This window comes from Amblyomma mixtum, chromosome 1, assembly GCF_055824585.1.
Source record: "Amblyomma mixtum isolate Tamu chromosome 1, ASM5582458v1, whole genome shotgun sequence".
Taxonomy (NCBI): domain Eukaryota; kingdom Metazoa; phylum Arthropoda; class Arachnida; order Ixodida; family Ixodidae; genus Amblyomma; species Amblyomma mixtum.
Genome location: NC_143012.1, coordinates 158,032,282 through 158,042,226, shown reverse-complemented (window position 1 = coordinate 158,042,226; position 9,945 = coordinate 158,032,282).

Genomic DNA, 9,945 nt, shown 5'->3' with positions numbered 1-9,945 from the left:
TCAGGCTCCATCACCACAGACTCATCAGAAATTGCAGAGGAAGCAGCCATTGCGCTCACTCTCATCTCCACCTCTGCCACCAAAATTCTCTGACTCAAAATGCGCCCTATCCTCGCCAAAGGCCGAATATCCGCACCGCGGCTCGTCTTCTATGCTTCTGGCACCCCACCCGCCCCGTAACCCTTATCTGGACCCCCGCACACGCAGGCCTCCTGGGTAACGAGGAGGTCCACTCCCTCGTCCGAGGTCTCACTTTCCGGTCTGGAGTTGGACCCCTCCGTCACCCTATGAACGTCTGTTTACATTCAGAGATATCCTTACCCACTAACGAGATACACGGCTTGTTAACGCACCGCCGGCTCCCTCACACTAACCCAGGCCTACCATTGGCGCCTACTCAGGACGTGTACTGTTTCCTACCCTATTCTTCTTCATGCCCGCTACCCGGATCAGTTCCTCTCCTCCTGTAATCTCTTCGGGAAACCGAGATACATTATTCACATCCTCCTCACATGCCTTACCTTCCTACACCCTATTTCCCCAACCACGGCGGAGTCATACTGAGAGACTCTCCTGGCCATTCCAGCTCCGTTGCTGCTGACCAGCGCCGTATAATTACCGACGCCTTGAAGCGAATAGCCCTCCAAGAGCAGCCCTCTGCCTTTTAAGGGAATCCCCCTCATTGCTGCCTCGTGAGGGCCAGGGTTTGCTCTTTCTGCATCGCTTGGTAATAAATGTTTCTACCGCCACCATCCGGCGCAGGTGTTTTATGACAGTGCTAGTCGCAAGATGTAAAGGCACACGCGATTGACGCTATTATTCGGCTAGCGTAGTGACTTGGGAAAGAGCAGTAAATTCCTAACTATCAGTTCGATAAAGGAGTATGGTGTCTTACATGCAGGAAGGCTCACAGCCGTACATTATAAAATACGGTAAGAATTCACTAGTTGCCAGCGTTGCAGAGATGTAAGCATAAGTTACGAAGGGTAAAGTAGACTCCCAAGACTGGTGGGAATAAATATATTTGGCATCATGTCGCCGACGGTCCGTTTAAAGCGCTTGGTCATGCCGTTCGTCTGCCAATGGCACGAAGACGTTGAGTGGTGAACAATAAGGCACTCCAGAATGACGGCTCCAAGGCGTCAGAGAAGAGGCGAACACGAATGCCGAGCAATTCTTGTGGCGCACTGTGCCTATCCATGGCAATAACTTAAAAGCCTTTTCCGTAGACATTAAGGATTTATATTACTCTTTATCGCATAACAAATTAATGTTCTGCACTGAAGCCGCCGTTGATACTAAGTCCACCCATTCTAGTACCCATTCTAAGTCAACTTTTTCTAGCCGAACATGACAGAACCCTGCATAACATGAATTCTGAGGCCGCCGTGGTAAACATTTTGCGGTACTTGACGACCATCTCCTCCTTTTAAATTGCAGTCACGAATCTTTCACCTCAGCAGTATCACAGGCTCATTCGTTATTTCAACGATGCATGCCTTTCCCTTTGACGCATGAAACACCCAACGATTGGTACCAAGGCTGGTAACAAGGCTGGTTAGAAATTTGACTTTCAAGTTTTAATCCTGCAATGTAAGAAATTTAAAGCAGCACTTTTGTCTTCCACTCTGGAAGTCGTCCGATACATGGCTGTACTCACCCATGGTAAATATTCAATGCGTGTTCCTGCGAAAGTACATTTCCGCTGCCTGCATGCAGTTTATTTTGCTCCATCAATGAAATTTGCGAACAACTGGCCTCCATTTTTGCTAGGCACGTTTCAGTGAAAATGCGCTGCACGCTTTTTGTGTTCACAACATTCATGAAAGGCAATGATTTGATACAGTGGGTGCTGCAAAACGTTGCAATTTTTTTTAGCTATATCAAAGTATTGATTGATGAGATTCACTGGTCACTGACCATGGTCAAACAAAAATGACGTTTCGGGAGCGCTACGGCTCCCTTGTTCACAGTTCATGGTCAGTGACCAGTGAATCTCATCAAGCCATGATTCCTGACCAGACGGTATGCCGTCGAAGCCTTGACTACATCAAAGTATTTATTGCAAAAACCAAGGAGGAGGCATGTGAAGACCACAAAATGCATTTACTTGAAATGTTGGGTCAGAGGAGGTTAGTAAATGTACCGAGAAAGGGTGGCAGCCGCTAGAAAAAAAACAACAGTGATGATCAGCTAGAGATGCCCTATACCTCGAAGTTGGTGTTAGCTGTCCAGGTTCAGGCCTCAGTGTTGTTCTTTTGCTTTCTTACTTTTTTTAGCTATCAGTGCGTGAAACCTAGTACAAGTCGCATTTCAAAGAAGTGATTAGAAGTTCAATTATGTGCTATGCTACAAAGCAGAAGTCCAGACGGTTACACATTTTCTAATCATTTTATGTATGCGAAGACTTATTCCAGGGCATAGATCATAAAGCACTCTCGGGAGAAGATGGCATTAGTTTGGTAGTTGGACTGCTCGCGATGAATGGATTCTAACTGAGGCAAAGAAAGGAGAACAGCAGGCTGCAGATTATCGCAACAATGAAAACTGAGGACGTGAAAAAACAACCATACCCGTACATGATACAGCCAAAGAGTAAGTGATTGAAGTAATTATTTCCTTTCCAAATAACACGGCGGGTGCTTAAAACGGATTTACTGCAGCTAAAAGTGTTCCATCACATCTGCTAACTCATGAGGCTAAAAATCCTTGTAGACTTCTCAAGCTGAATTTCAGTGAGAGAATGCTTTGCATGCTGCTTACTGAACTTCTTTTTGATGGTGACAAAACATAAAAGCTGCTTTTTTGGCAGTTTGCTAGCTGAAGGAACTTTCAAAGGTGCGAGAACAATAATAAAATCAGTAGTAATCCTATTGATTTCAAGTGTGCTTGGCCTGTTCTTACAGGAGAGGTTCCAGTTTCATTACTTCTATTCTCATACGAGGTGAAGGGCAGCGATATGAGGAAAATCTAGGCTTTTGACCGAATTAATTCAATTAAATGGTCTTTATACCTATCCTACTAATGATATAATCATGGCACATATTTACCAGAGAATACTCAATGGAATGTTAAGTTTTCGAAAATTATGGTTATTTTCTAATAATAATATTGTCAGTAAATAGCAGTATATATTAATTTCTTTTTCATGCACTTCATTGAAGACTGCAAACGGCTCACAAGGACAGATGTGGTGGATTACATTGCCCATGGCATGGATGCTACAGTTACTCCTGGAAGTATGGAGACTATGACATGTATGCAATGAACAGATACGGTAGTTGTTGCAAGAGTCATTAATAATGCACCTGGCCCGATGCAGGGCGCGGCGTAGCATCGTATATTTGTTTGCTACTTTCAGTTTCAATTTGATGGCTTTTCCATCACAGGGCTAAAAGCTCTTTTGGTAAGTTTAAATTTTATTAGGCAAGTGTATTACGCTATCTGCTCCTTAAATATTTTTACGTAGTTCTCCACCTTTTTTGCAATGTAAAAAATACTGTTTTTAAGACTGTGAGAACAGGCTTTTCTCTAAATAAATTGTAACAGCAATGGACTTTTCTTGGTACACTTTTTGAACAGGTAAATATTTAATAAGCTCGCATGAGGTTGCGAATTTTTAGGTTCAATGCATTCTCAATATTGGAACGAGTTTTGTTTGCAAACAATAAACGTTTTATTTTATTGTATTTTTTTCTTGTACTATCTTGCGATATTCACTGTGACATGAAAATTGCGACCACAACTAGGAAACAATTTGCTTGGTAAAAAAAGCTGGGGCGACATTTATTGAAGTGACGCGATAGGTCCAGTTGGCCGTGACTTCTTAAAAGAAATCTGACATTGTTGAGTACAAGCCGAGGTCATTCGTTACGGAATGACCAGAGTCAATGGTTTGACGGCATACCGTCTTCCCAGGAATCGTGGTTGATGATCTTCACTTGTCACTGGCCGTGGTCGAGAAAGAACGACGTTTCGGGAGCACTACAACACCCTTGTTCACACTGAAGCAGCTGGCAGACGTATCCTCGTTTTTGTAGCATTCATAAGCATTTTTAGTGGCATACATAGGACGCAAGGCGCCGGCATTCCTGTGACGTTCCTGTAAACAAGCAGGGACTACACTTATCGAAGTGACGCAATAGGTCCAAGAGGCCATGACTTCTTTAAAATAAAGCTGAAATTGTCGAGTGGAAAGCAGAAGTCATTCGGTATGGAAAGTGAAGTTCACTGGTCACTCACCATGACCTAAAATTAGCGCTTCGGTAGCACTACGACACGCTTGTTCACATCGAGGCAGCTGGCAAATGTATCCAGGTTTTTGTAGCACTTCTAAGCGTGTTTAGTGATTTGGCATAGATAGGATGCAAGGCGCCGGCGTTCCTTTTAAGTGTGTTCGGTGTTGTGTGTTGGGGGTTGATTGGTCCTTCACGACGACGTCTTTTTGCCACACCCTGCAGTCTTTCCTCGCCGCGACCACGATAACAAAATAAAGCGCATAACATGCCTTTCATCGCTTTACGCGAAGTCATTCATTCCTCGCACTATAATAGACTGGAATAACTTGCCATCCCACATAGGTACTAAACTTACAATCGTTTCAGCATTTGTTGAAGCAAACCTTGGACTAACAAATTTTGTATTTTTATTGTATTATGTGCATTTACTGAGTATTTTATTCTGCGTTGTTTGTTGTTATTTGGGTACATTACTAGCTTTATTTCCTATGAAAGGGGGTTCGCGTACTAGTGACCTCAGCTATACAGTTCACCAAACAGCTGAGCGGACGGCAGCAAAATCACAGTCAGTCTACACAGCCAGAGAGCTGGAGCCGCGCGCGCCGGCACACTTCGTCGTCAACTTCTTCGTCTGCCATCGAGGCAACCTGAGGCGCATTCATAATAGTTCAGGCGCGTTAATTGTAATTCACTACAATGGCCCCGGGATGAAAGAGGAGCCATCCTGGCGACCTATGGTGCTGGCAAGAGGAGCGGGTCGTAATAAGTCTTGAGGCGACTGACATGGACAAGCTCACGGCCGCGACGACGCAAGTCCGAAGAGGGTGTAAGCGGCTCTACAATATAATTAACAGGGGATGTTGATTCGACGACGCGGTAAGGGCCATGATGTTCTCTGCGAAATTTCGAAGACTGTCCTGGTGTAGTGGAGGGGACCCAAAGCCAAACTAATGAACCTGGAGAGAAAGCGTGCGCGGTTTGATGTGCATCGTGTTCATGCTTTCGGCGACCTTGGGAGTCCGAGGTGAAAGAACGGGCCAGTTGGCGACATTCCTCGGCGTGCTTGGCGAGTTCGGAAAGGGGCGTGCATTCGGAGGCGTCCGGAGTGTACGGCAAAACCGTGTCCATTGTGGAGGACGGCTCACGGCCATAGAACAGGTAGAAAGGGGAAAATCCGGTGGTTGACTGGGTGGCGGTATTGTATGCGTACGTGACAAAAGGCAGCACAGAGTCCCAGTTAGACTGATCTGACGAGACGTACATGGTGAGCATATCGCCGAGAGTGCGATTAAAGCGCTCAGTCAGCCCGTTAGTTTGAGGGTGGTAGGCAGTGGTGGTCCGATGAATGATGCGACACTCTCTGAGGAGGGCTTCCACCACGTCCGAAAGAAAGACACGGCCTCGATCACTGAGCAACTCGCGCGGCGCACCATGGCGGAGAACAAAATTGTGCAGCAGGAAGTGGGCAACGTCACGAGCAGTGGCAGCGGGTAGTGCGGCGGTCTCTGCATATCGGGTTAGGTGGTCGACGCCAACAATTATCCAGCGGTTCCCAGATAACGTGTAGGGCAGCGGGCCGTAGAGATCGACGCCTACACGATCGAATGGGCGAGCCGGGCATGGCAATGGCTGCAAGGGGCCGCTCGTACGTGGCGCGGGAGACTTGCGTCGCTGACAGGCGATGCAGGAGCGGACGTATTGGCGAATGTACCCGTACATGCCCCGCCAATAATAACGCTGAGATATTTTTTGAAACGTCTTCAACACACCGGCGTGGGCACATTGTGGGTCAGCGTGAAACGAGGCACAGATCTCAGAACGTAAATGGCGAGGTATCACGAGGAGCCACCGTCGACCATCTTGCGTGTAGTTACGGCGGTAGAGCAGGCCATCACGGAACGCAAAATGTGGTGCCTGGCGGCGTAGAGTGCGCGAAGGCACAGCAGTGTGAGCGTTGGTCACGACGTCGATGATCGACGCAAGCCACGGGTCTTTGCGCTGTTCCGCAAGCATATCAGAGGCGGTAAGAGGCGAGAGGACGGGTTCAGGCACGGATGAGCATGCAGCGGCGGTGGGCAGAGGAGATCGAGATAGAGCGTCGGCGTCCGTGTGCCTACGGCCAGAGCGATATACAACGCGGATGTCGAACTCCTGAAGGCGGAGAGCCCACCTGGCGAGGCGGCCGGCCGGGTCTTTAAGAGACGACAACCAGCAAAGCGCGTGATGGTCCGTGACGACATCAAACTGGCGGCCGTACAGATAGGGTCGAAATTTCATGAGTGCCCAGACGATCGCTAAACATTCCTTCTCCGTAACGGAATAGTTGCATTCAGCCTTGCTGAGCACCCGACTCGCATACGCCACGACGTATTCCTCATAACCATCTTTCCGCTGAGTCAGGACAGCTCCGAGGCCGACGCCACTTGCATCAGTATGCACCTCGGTAGGGGCTCTCGGATCGTAGTGGCGAAGTATAGGGCGGCGAGGTAAGAAGACGGCGCAGTGTGGTGAACGCGTCTTCGCATTCGGGGGACCAAGCGGACAGGTGGTTGTCTGTTCCAAGCAGTTTCGTGAGTGGCGCAATGATCGACGCAAAATTGCGGACGAAGCGCCGAAAATAGGAGCACAGACCGATAAAGCTCCGAAGCTGCTTCATTGTTGTCGGCTTGGGAAACTCCGCAACAGCGCGAAGTTTGGCCGGGTCGGGGAGAACGCCTTCCTTAGATACAATGTGACCCAAGATGGTTAGCTGCCGGGCGCCGAAGTGGCACTTCTTCAGATTAAGCTGTAGGCCGGCGTCGGTGAGGCAAGTCAGAACCTGCTGCAGGCGCGTGAGGTGAGTGGAAAAATCTACCGAAAAGACAACGATATCGTCCAAGTAACAGAGGCACGTATGCCACTTCAGCTTCCGTAAGACGTTATCCATCATTCTTTCGAATGTAGCTGGCGCGTTGCACAGGCCGAATGGCATAACGGTGAACTCGTAAAGGCCGTCGGGGGTAACGAATGCGGTCTTCTCACGGTCAGCGGCAGCCATCGGGACCTGCCAGTAGCCCGAACGCAAGTCAAGAGAGGAGAAGTATTCGGCGCCTTGGAGACAGTCAAGAGCGTCATCGATGCGGGGAAGCGGATAATTGTCTTTGTGGGTAATTTTGTTCAGTCGCCGGTAATCGACACAAAATCTGATAGAACCGTCTTTCTTCTTGACCAGCACCACCGGAGAAGACCAAGGGCTGTGAGAGGGACGGATGACGCCACGGTGCAGCATGTCTTCAACGTGCTCACTTATCACTTGACGCTCAGCCGCAGACACGCGATAGGGGCGCTGCCGAAAAGGCGGGTGGGAGCCGGTCTCAATGCGATGAGCCACGGTTGATGTACGGCCTAAAGGCTGATGGGCTGCATCGAAAGCGAAGCGGAAAGTGTGGAGAAGGGCTGAAAGCTGCTGACGGTAGGTGGACGGAAGAGTATCGTCGATGGCGGCGCGGAAAAGTTCGTCAGGCTCAGGTTCAGTAGCGAGCTCGGAATGCATGGCGTTTAGAGAGGGACCGCTGGCTGCCTCGTGGACATTAAGGGCAGAGAGAAGGCAGACAGGTTGAATGCAGCCAAGGGACTCACCAGGTAGCAGGGTAAGGGCACACGAGGACGGATTGTAGAGCAGCATCTTCGTGACACCCCGCCGAACATCGAGGACAGCAGAAGGTAGCGGCAGGTTCTTCCGGCGTACAAAGGAAGCAGACGGCGTAAATAAAACGGTGTCATCCGACGCGGCACGGCACGACAGGGAAACAAGGGCAGATGCTCCCGGCGCTACTTCAACATCTTCAGCGATAGTGACCTTGAGTGGCAAGGGGGCAGAGGTTTCAGTAGTAAGCTCGTCAAACAAAGGGGAAAATTCAACTTCAGCGCGGGCGCAATCAATGACGGCGTTGTTGTGTGACAGAAAGTCCCACCCGAGAATTATGTCATGTGAGCATGAGGACAGCACCAACAATTCGACTGAATACAATATATCGTCAATGATGACTCGCGCTGTGCACGAGGCGAGAGGGGCAATGCACTGTTCACTAGCGGTGCGGAGCGAGAGACCCGTAAATGGCGTCGTCACTTTGCGCAAGCGGCGGCAGAGTTTTTCGTGAATCACTGATACTGAGGCACCCGTGTCGATAAGCGCATGTACCGGCAGTCCGTCGACGATTACCTGAAGAACGTTGCGTGGGGAAAACGGAGGCCTTGAGCTTTTCGAACAGCGCGCAGTTCTTGCCTCCGGAACTGCGGATCTTAGTTTCCCTCTTCAGCGGAGGGAGGGCGACGGCGCATTGGTGACAGTGAGCGACGGCGCGGTGATGGAGAACGTCGGGTCTCGTAAGCACGACGGTCGGGGGCGTACGCGTCTAGCGGCGAGGATGGAGAAGCCGAATAAAACATCTGGGATGGATGCACAGGGGTTGAGATGGTTGGCGATGCCACCATGCGACGGCGACAGTGGCGGGCGACATGTCCCGCGTACCCACAGGAGTAACAGATGGGTCGGTTATCCGATGTGCGCCAAGGGTTGTAAAGCCGCTGCGGAGACGGCGAAGAAACCGGGGCTGGTCGTAGAGACGGGGCGGGGCGCAGGACGGGCTGACGAGGTGGAACAGTCAGGGGCACGGAGCGCGCCGCTGCTTCTGCGTAGGTCATCCGGGCGGGTATAGGAGATGGTTGGGGATACTGAGCCTCGGCGTAGGTTAAGGGAGCAACCGAAGGGACTGGATGTGCAGTAGGAATAGCCTCGGCGACTTCATGGCGGATGACCTCCTGCAATGGCGCCACCAGAGGAGTCGCAGCGTCGTGACTGGAGGGCATCAACGAGAGCTGACGCGCGACTTCCTCCCGAACAAACTGCTTTATCTGCGGTGACAGTTGCGCCGGGTCGGTGTCAGATGTGAGGGAAGCAAGCGATTCCTGCTGTGAGAGCGGAGAACGGGTGAGGATGCGTCGCTTCCGAAGTTCGTCAAAGTTCTGGCAATGAGTAATGACGTCGGCGACTGTGGTGGGATTGCGTGCCAGAAGCATCTGGAACGCATCGTCGTCGATTCCTTTCAAAATGTTCTCAATCTTGGCGCGCTCAGACATAGAGGCATCAACTCGTGTGCACAGGTTCACAACGTCCTCTATGTAGCTGGTGAAATTTTCACCAGGCAGCTGCGCCCGACTTCGCAGTCGTTGTTCCGCGCGCAGCTTGCGCACCGCAGGCCTGCCAAATACATCAGAAAAATTGGACTTGAAAGCTGACCACGTGGGGATGTCGGATTCGTGGTTTCTGAACCATAGGTTCGCAACGTCCGAAAGGTAGAAGATGACGTTGTTGAGTTTGAGTGCATCGTCCCACTTGTTATGGGTGCTCACCCGTTCGTACGATGCCAGCCAATCCTCGACGTCATCGTCGCCGGTGCCGGTGAAGAAAGCGGGATCACGCTGCCGCAGCGCTCCAGCGCACAGAACGGTCGGGGTGGGTGGTGCAGGACTGGGCACGGAGTCCTTAGGCATTGTGAGCGGCGGGAGAAGACGGCTGCGAAGGTCCAGGGCGTCAGACGACCGCAACCTCCACCAAATGAAAGGGGGTTCGCGTACTAGTGACCTCAGCTATACAGTTCACCAAACAGCTGAGCGGACGGCAGCAAAATCACAGTCAGTCTACACAGCCAGAGAGCTGGAGCCGCGC